Source organism: Mchenga conophoros, linkage group LG2 (assembly GCF_057382185.1).
Source record: "Mchenga conophoros isolate Kocher_MC1m ecotype Shallow Benthic linkage group LG2, M_conophoros_male_GT1.1, whole genome shotgun sequence".
Classification (NCBI taxonomy): Eukaryota; Metazoa; Chordata; class Actinopteri; order Cichliformes; family Cichlidae; genus Mchenga; species Mchenga conophoros.
Genome location: NC_140527.1, coordinates 13,958,793 through 13,968,499, shown reverse-complemented (window position 1 = coordinate 13,968,499; position 9,707 = coordinate 13,958,793). Strand labels below are relative to the sequence as shown.

Below are 9,707 nucleotides of genomic sequence, written 5' to 3'. Positions count from 1 at the left end.
AACAAAAACAATACTGGTCCCAAGACAGAGCCCTGAGGCACCCCATAGGCAAGAGAGCTGACGGAGGATCTGAACTTAGAGGTAGCCACAGAGAAAGATCAATTTGACAAATAGGATTTAAACCATTCCAATGCGGTACCAGATACACCCACCCAGTGGTTTGATCTATCTAACAAAATAAGATGATCAACAGTGTCAAAAGCAGAGGTCAGATCCAGCAACATCAAAACAGTGCACTCTCCAGCATCATAAATCATCAAAATATCATTAGACACTCTAAGAAGTGCAGTTTCGGTAGAGTGAGCCTTACGAAAGCCAGATTGAAATTTATCAAGAATGTTATGTTCACCTATAGAACAACTGTGAGTTGCTTGGCCACAACCTTTTCTAAAATCTTGGCAATAAAAGGCAATTTTGAGATAGGTCTGTAGCTGGAAAGCAAAGAAGGATCAAGTTTAGGTTTTTTAAAAGTGGGTGAATGACAGCACTTTTACAGTAAACAGGGACCTGACCAGAAAGTAGAGATGCATTAAGAATTTTAAGAACACTAGGACCAATAGACTTAAAAACATTTTTAAGTAAAGACCCGGATAAAATATCAAGGATCTCATTGATAGGTCAGGTGAAAATCTTTCAAATCTGACAGGCTTAATAATAATAATAATGATGGATTGGATCTATATAGCGCTTTTCAAGGCACCCAAAGCTACTATTCATTCACTCTCACATTCACACACTGGTGGAGGCAAGCTACAGTTGTACCCACAGCTGCCCTGGGGCAGACTGACAGAAGCAAGGCTGCCATATCGTGCCATCGGCCAACACCAGTAGGTGGTAAATGTCTTGCCCAAGGACACAACGACAGGACAAAGAGCTTGGGGATCGAACCGGCGACCTTCCAGTTATGGATGCGCTTCCCAACCCCCTTAGCCACAGTCGCTCACTTAAGTAAAATCGGAACAGGCAAGTGGTACATGGAGGGAGAGATGTTGCTCCTTACATTGCTAACCTTTTCAACAAAGAAGGAAAGAAAATTTTCACAGTCTTCATTCAAATAAATAGGGACAGCAGCAGAAGCCGGAGCAACAATATCCCTAATTGTATCAAATAAAACCTTAGGGTTACCTCTGCTTCTAGAGACTAGGTTTGAAAAATAAGCAGCCCTTGCATCACGAATTGAAGCGTTAAAAGAAACTACAAGGTCTTTTAAATGAAAGAGATGAACCTGTAAACGAGTCTTTCTCCACAAACACTCAGCTTTACGACAGACATGCTTTAAACAGCGAATGCTGTCGTTTATCAGGTAAGCAGATGTGTCATTGGATAAAGGCATATATCCTGAAACAATCAGAATCAGAATACTTTATTAATCCCTAAGGAAATTATGTGTGTTACAATTGCTCCAAGAAGAAATGGTAAAAATAGCAACAGTAACAGACTAAACTGCAAACAATACATTATGTTACAGATTTTAATATTAATTAGTCATTGTCAATTGTTGATTTGTCCTGTTCTCATTGTATGATGAATTATGATGGCTGTTTGTTAGCCGTTTGCATACTATGCATACTCTCTCTCTCTTCATATGTGTGTGTGTGTGTGTGTACAATAGTGTTATGTTAATGTACAATCCTTAATATGTTTTGTCTGTGTGTGTGTGTGTGTGTGTGTGTGTGTGGGGGCAGAGGGAGTGTTCGCCCAGGGCGCCAAACAGGCTAGGACCGCCACTGCTATTACTAATTACTTAATCAATATTGTATTTAAAATACTTATCTAATTACTGTGTCTGAAAAGTAACTTAATTACTCAATAAGTAATTTAACTAAATACTTATTAAAATCCCCATAAACCTTGAGTGGACAAACAATAGAAATTAAACTCTTTAAATAATAAATAATTAAAAAAAAAATACGAGTTAACATGAAATAGTTTAGCCTTTTTGCTTCCTGAATCATCTTTATTACATTCTATAAAAAAAACATTCTTTAATAATTACATTTTTTAGTAAGGAATGTAACTTTCTGTCACGGCGAGTGAGGTGAGCCGTGTGGAGGAAATGAAGGAGGATCCAAGTGCAGGCAGTCGTGAAGGTGTAAAGGTGGTTTATTGAACATGAAAGTAAATACAAACGGCAAATGGAGCTGGAACTAAACTATACTGGGAAACAACTAAACTACAAAGCACAAACCTGAATGAGAACGAGCAGAGGAGAATGACGATGGACAGCAGGGAGAGCACACGGATGTGACATGGTAGATACACAGATGACGCAGGGTGGAATACACAGACGGACCAGCAACAACAATGATGGAAGACATGACTTAAATACACAGAGAACCACATGGGAATTACACACAGGTGGTGGACACAGCTGGGAATAATCAACAAGACGAGACAAAGGTAAAACTGAACACACTCACATGAGACCCAGACCTTCACAATAAAACAGGAAATGAGAACACCACACCAAGACGCAGACCTGACACTGAGAGACAGACAGGAAATGACATATGAAACTAAACTCACATCGTAAACCCAGATAAACAGAAACATGGAACTCTAATAATAGAAATCATAATCATCACCATAACACGACAAGAGAACAAGAACACTATCCCTGATGAAAACTTAAATCAAAACACAATAAACTCAAAATACTGGGTCCAACGGACCCAGAACCGTGACACTTTCTTTAGCTAAGAAACACAATTCCAGAATAACAAATATATTTTTCTGCAACATATCTGTATAACAAAAAAGCTTAACTTAAAAAATGTTAAACCTGACATATTTCACGCAATGAACATTAAAATTTTTACATTTTCAATGCAATGAGTAACATATTCATACATAATGTATGTAATCATGTCATGTGATTCAACAAAGTGAAGTTAACTCTGAACTTTGGTTAACAAACAGAATTCCTCTGAAACTTCCTCAAACCAATGAGCACCATATTTCCTGCATGCTGTATGCACTCATGTTTTCCAAAACATTTTTTGTACCACTTAGCTGTGTTGTTTTTGAAAAAGTTGTTGTATCTCATTAATGTAAGTCTCTCAAAGCGTTCACTTGACAGTCTGTTCCTTCTGGGTGTAAGCACAAGATTGCCGAGGCTAAAAAGCCTTTCGACTGGTGCGCTTGATGGTGTGGCTGTGTTGTACCTCAGTGAAATGGCCTTAATCCTGAGAAACTGGCTAAGAACACCCAGCTCAGACCCAGCAGATTTCAAATATTCCATCACCTCTGTTTCAGCAAAGTAGGTACAGTCGTCCTCCTCAAATGAAAAAAAGTCATAAGTGGAGTTAGCAGGGTTCTTGTGATCTTGAGCAGGTTGTTGGTCTTCAAGAGACAACCCACGGCACTCTGTAGTAAGCATTGCCCTAACCATGTCTTTTTTCTCTTCTTCTCTGATCCAGCGTAACTTAAATTTAGGCAAAGTGACTGCAGCCAGGAGAGCTTCTTTATTGTCCATCATTGAGGAAAAGCGCACCTTGATCGCCTATGAGAAAAAAATACATCAGACACTTCACATAAGAGCATGATAAATAAAACAAAAATTAATTTTAGGGTAAGGCTATATATATATTACCTTAACAATGATATCAGGGAGGGATGCTGTCAGCTTAAGCTCGTCCTGCAGTGCCAGCATCCTGGACATTAGAATCTCCAGAGTTGGAAGAAGGATTCCAAAATAGCAGTTCTCTTCTCCTTGCAATATGTCTAATGCAACAGTGAGTGGCTTCAACACGATACAATACTCCTTTAGGAACAGATACTCTCGATCAGTGAAGCATTTGATTCCAAACTGAGTGCAGACAGTATTTAATTCAGCAAGGGGAATGTCAGTGATCCTGGACAGAGCGTCGTGAAATGAATTCCATCGTGTTGAAACAGGTACTACGAGTTTTTTCTTGAAAAAATTATCTACCAACTCCAACCAACAGAAGAACAGTTTGCTTTTGTCCACATTGCAGAACACTTTGAAGTTGCACTTCTGTAGATTAATTTTGCCTCATTTGCTTGAAGCCATTTCTCAAAATCATGAAAAATTAAGTTCAGTGTGTGTGATGCACACCTTAAGTGTGGAGGGAGAGAAAACTGTCCTTCAGATTCTGTGGAGAGGATCTTACTGAAGAGGTGACATCAGTAAATGTCACCTCTTCATCTTCTTCCGATTCCTCATCAGAGTCTGATTTTTGGAACATTCTAAAAGCTTTGATAAAATTGGACCCGTTGTCTGTCACGGTGGCTGTCACTTTAGAGTTCAGTCCATAAGCCGAATGTACTTGCTCGATTTCATTGCCGATGACATCATATGTGTGTCTCCCTCGAACTCTTTTACATGCTAGCGCTGCATGTCCTCGTACAAAAGTAGAAGGATCAATCCAGTGTGCCGTCATTCCGAGAAAACTTTTGTTATGGCTGGTCTAAATGTCAGCAGTCGTGGAAATATATTCCAAACTCTCGAATGTCTCTTTAAGCTCCATTTCCATGTCAGCATAACACTTATCGAAGTAAGTAGAAAACGTTTTTCGATCATGCAGTGCTGCTTTTTTGCCACACGCAGGTATTTTGTTTAATATGCACCTAAAAGACGGAGACTCTACAGTACGCAGCGGTAGCATCTCTTCCACAACGTAGCCTGCAATCATTTTCTTAAGCTCACCTTCAGACACTTTCTGTGTTGCTGAAGTGAAATCAAGTTTCGTCTGCTTAGCAGGAGTTGCCGCGGTGTTATCCATGGATGATGAAGATGGCTCACTCAGAAGTCTCTGTCTGTGCTGCCGTGTCAGGTGCTTCAGGAGATTACTCGTGCTATTGACAGCGGACGATAATTTTTTCTCCCCAGGACATAGCTTACATATTACCGTAATGTTCTTGTCTGCTTGTTTTAGAAAAGTGAAGTGACGGGAATATTTCATAAAACAGGCCCTTGCTTCAGCCGAGTCCGACATCTTCCGCTGTAGAATACGACTATGCGGCAAACTGGCGCGAAATGACGTACAGCTGCACTACAGCGATGTTAAAGCGGCAGAGTTTATTTTTACCTTTAGAAGATAAATTATTGAAATTACATAATGATTTTCAGCGAGTTTAGTTATTTTACAATGTAACGCAAGTACATTGTAAGTAATTGTATTTAAAATACCTAAAAATGAACAGTAATTAGTTTCTCTACTTTTTCAGTGGAAAAGTAATTTAACCCTTTAAGACCTACCATAGAACCAAGTCCGCCAGAGCTTATATTATATTTTTACATGCTGTGGAGCCATTTTTGGGAGCATTTCAAGTTGCTATACATCAATACAACCATTACAGCCTAAATTTTAATAATATGTCTGCATTAGGTGCATAGTAATTACATAAATTGCAAAAAAGTGCAATAAACTACAAAAAAATTGAAAATCGTTTTTGTTTTTTTAACATATATTTCTAGTTAGAGAAATTTAAGAGGCTCATCCCTCAAAACTGTAAATACAAAAAAGTTGCACAAACTAGTTTCCCACCACAGGAAATTTATTTTGAGTGTCTTCATAGTTTTATTTTTGAAATACACCAATTTTTATACACTGCAGGAAAAACGAAAATAAATATTATAGTGCAAATTTGCAAAATAACAGCATATGCATCAAAATAAACTATTTCCAGCAGTGCAATATGAGTCCTAAGCATCCCAGAAACGACACAGAAAGTCATAAACTCAAACATAACTTTTTAAAAGTATAGGCTCATAAGGCCCCGATCGTAAAAAAAACTACATTTTCGCAAAATGACGTCACTTCCGGTTTCGGGCAGGTCATGCGGTCATGTGATAGTTCGCGCTGATGGATGTAGGAAGTGTTACAAACAGCTGATCGGATCGGCGAAGCGTGTTTCTGGAATATCATGTTTTTGTTGCTGCAAGTGATTTTTATGCAGTTTTTGCAAAGCTATATGTGGAAGGAAACTGTGACCTAGGACAAGCTGATGGCATCAGATGTAAGTACAACTCCTCCGGTTTCATATGCAAAAAAAATTATTGCGCTAGCTTACGTGGTTGCAGAGCTACCGGGATTTAAAAATAGTTACGCAAAATGGAGCGTGCCCGCTCCGATCGGCTGTAAAGGGTTAAATACAGTAACGCGTTACTTAGTAACACGTAACACCCAACACTGGTGCAGACTAAATATAAAGGACCAGAAGCAAAAACAGAAGCTCACCTGTTTTTGAATGAAGTACAGTACGGACTGAATGAGGAGACAGATCTGGATCATGCGCCTTCCCCCAAAACAAGAGCAGAGGAAGAAGAGGGTGGAGGCTGAGGTGTGAGAAGACAAGATGGCGCCCTGAGAATCTGAATCTTTCATTTCCACATCAAACATAACGCTCACTAAGTCTTTGGATTTTCATCCAAACAGGCCAAATACTCGTCTGCCTCATCTCACATGCACTTTGTTGGTGCCCGAGTCTCCACTGTGAATAATGTGATTCAGTGCTTTTGATGCACACATCTATGTATGCAAATACACCTGCATCTTTGAGATGATAGCTGAAACATGCTTTATACTGTACATTATTATTGATGAGCGAGAGTCGCTCTGCTGTACGAGGCACAGAAAGCCTCATATGTCAAGAAAAACACAGAGAAAGAGATACAACCAGGGATCGGTTGCTTCTTATTTACATCTTCTATGCATCAGTGCATCACGCACAAATTCCTGTCAGTGATTTCAGGGTGCATTTATTCAGACCCCGAGGCATCCGCTCGCCAAATTCAATCAAGAAGAAGCACAGAAGCTCTCCTGGAAATAAGGAATTTATGCATGATGACCAGCAGGCGGGGGGAAAAGCAACAAATGTCTGGGCCAATTGTAAAGTCTACTCTCAGGTCAAGGAATGAAAAAAATGAATCTACTGAGTCACTCTGAGTGCCTGCAGAGCAGAGAAATTTCTCATGAATGCCCACTCAGGTCAGAAAAACAACTCGTACAGATCATACAGAACTGGTTTCATCTGCGTGATGAAAGCAAATATTTAGCTGCAAACAAGCATCAGCAGCCACGGCTGAAGCCTGAGGCACCCAAACCTCCTGCAGAGGCAGCACTGAGCCAGTCCCATAGACTCCCAGGAGGGAGCATGTTCACAGCCTGATATAAAAACTGCTCTGGTCTCCAAATATCGTTCATTATATTAAGGCTTAAAGTTTGCATTATTAGGGGTGTGGCCTCTTTGACTGGCAGATGGATGGTGACAATTTACTTTTTATTCGTTAAAAATGTTCGACTTGAGTTTAGGTTTTAGAGTTGCTGTGTCAGTCGTAAGCGCTCATCCGAGAGGCTCTTTAATCCGTCACCATGGAGGAGGTCACTCACTGACCCACCCTGTCACCGTGTGGATTGGAAAAGGTTGCCTGAGCTGAGGTATGAATCCTCACACCCTGGCATCAGCAGGTAATCACTGTATTTGTGAGTACCACATGCTCTTTCTCAGTCCCATATCAAACCTGCAGCAGCCGTTGTAAAGACACTTTTAAATACACAATGATCTTTCTGGCATTAAAATGAAATGTGTAGCTCTCAAATGGTTTGTTCTCTATATTCCGATGTGGGCTTTCCGAGCCTTTTCTTGCTGAACGGTCCCCTGCTGTGGTTGAAAAATACAACACCAAGTAAACAACAAAGGGCTGAAACTTACTGTAAAACTCCATAAAGCCTCAGGAGGTGGAAGATTAAGGCAATCATTTATTTTCTGTACTAACAGCAATGAACGATTAATGAAGCAGTTCCACAAACATTCAGTAATAGTGCTCGATTTAAAATTACTTCTGTGGCTTATTATATGTGAGTTGTGCAGGGTTGAAGTTTTGCTCACAACTGAGTGGAATCTTGCAGTCATTTTGGGGTCCATCTCTAAGGTCAGATGTCTGAGTGGAGACGTTTCAGTGAAAGTCTGCTGACTCCAGCGCTGACTTGTTCTTCATTGCCATCAATGTTTTTCTGCATCACGTGCTCCATAAAGCAGCACAGGTGTGTGTATCTCTGGGACGTTTGTGTTACTCCTCAGCTGTTCAACTCGCTGCTCATGAAAACACACCCACTCATACAAGCATGCTGATCCACACAGGTATGCACACAGATGTACACACGGGTGTTCACAGACAAACAGCTTTCTTGGCTGCTGCCTCAAAGCACATTGTGCGCTGTCTATCTTGCGTGCTGCACAATATCGTTTATTATTTAGTATCTACTGTTATCTACTGCTAGCTAGTTTATTGTGATGGTGCAGTTTTTTTTATTGTGTTGCTCTTTGTTGTTTGCTTTCTCTTCTGTTTTTTTTTCTCCATACAGGTGATCCAGGTGTTTTTTTTTTTTTGTTTTTGTTTTTGTTTTTGTTTTTTCTTTCTTCCCCCCCTTCTCACCGTCTCTTCTTCCCTTTGGTTTTCTTTCTCTCCCTCTCTTTCTTTCATTCTTTCTCCCTGTCCAGTCATGTCTGTCCCGTTTGTAGCAACTGAAAATAAAATAAATTCATAATTATAATAAAGGTCAATCAAATGGACCAATATGGCAAGGCCATGATGATCCACTTGGTAAAATAAATCCGCTTGGCATCTTTCTTGGCCTTAAGACAACAATTCTGATGGCTAAAGATCCAAACGGGACAGAAAAAAAAGAAAACACACCCTCTCACACTGGTCGTAGATAATGAGAATGACACCCGAGGTGCTGAAATAATTGAAGATGTTTGATGTCTTTCCAAACACACACACACACACACACACACACACACACACACACACACACACACACACACACACACACACACACACCTGTGCACATAAATATGAACTCCCTATATATTTGATCCTTGATTCTAAAATCCAGCAGGCCACCGTCTAATATGGTTTGAGTGTGTGTGTGTGTGTGTGTGTGTGCGTGTGCGTGTGTGCAGACTATGGCAGGTTTGCTCTGCTGGGGTTTACACCTTTGCCCTGTTTGTCCCTTCCTATTCCAACATGACTTCACACCAGTGAACAAAGCATGGGCCATAAAGACTGTAAGTGAAGGTAGACAAGCAAATACTCATAATATAATATATAATACATAGAGCTGGGCGATATGAGATTTTTTCATATCACGATATGTTTTTTTCATTTCAGGCGATAACGATATCTATCACGATATAAGCCAAATAACTATATTTGTAAGATTTAAATGTGCCGTTGCTCACAAGTAAAATGTGAAATAATCAGCAGCTTATTTTTATTTAAATATTTATTTCCCATAATAAATTCAACAGGGTAGATGTACTTAAGGAACATGAGACTTTTTCAGATAAATAAAGGCAAATATTGCAAACTACACAAAAGGCAGCCGCTAAAGCGTTTAAGTTTCAAAATAGAACAAACGAAACAAACTACTAAATTGTCAATTCCACTTAGAAACAAAATATTAATTCTAAAAATAAATCTTAGTTTGTTTTACAGAAGAACAGACAAAACTGACTAACATTTGTCAATATCAAATAAACTGAGAACTAAAAGGAAATTCTCAATCTCTCCTTGTTGTATAGCTTAGCTTTTCAAACAGTTTTAACAGTTACTTTAGTCTGACAAAAGCCGAATGACGAATTAGCGCTTCCAGTCAGAGACTGAGGCTACGTCCACACGTACACGGGTATTTTTGAAAACGGAGATTTTCCGTTTTCGTTTTAAAAAATAATCCCGT

At 39.5% G+C, this 9,707-nt stretch overlaps 1 pseudogene across 1 annotated transcript; it reads right to left on the bottom strand.

Annotated features, from left to right (window-relative positions):
* Nucleotides 1-1,752: 1,752 nt before the first annotated feature.
* On the bottom strand, nucleotides 1,753-5,010 carry LOC146581768 (uncharacterized; annotated as a pseudogene). The gene is made up of 3 exons (XR_014888360.1): nucleotides 4,015-5,010; nucleotides 3,593-3,913; nucleotides 1,753-3,502 (listed from the first exon to the last, which is right to left on the bottom strand). The product of XR_014888360.1 is annotated as an uncharacterized LOC146581768 (transcript).
* Nucleotides 5,011-9,707: the final 4,697 nt, after the last annotated feature.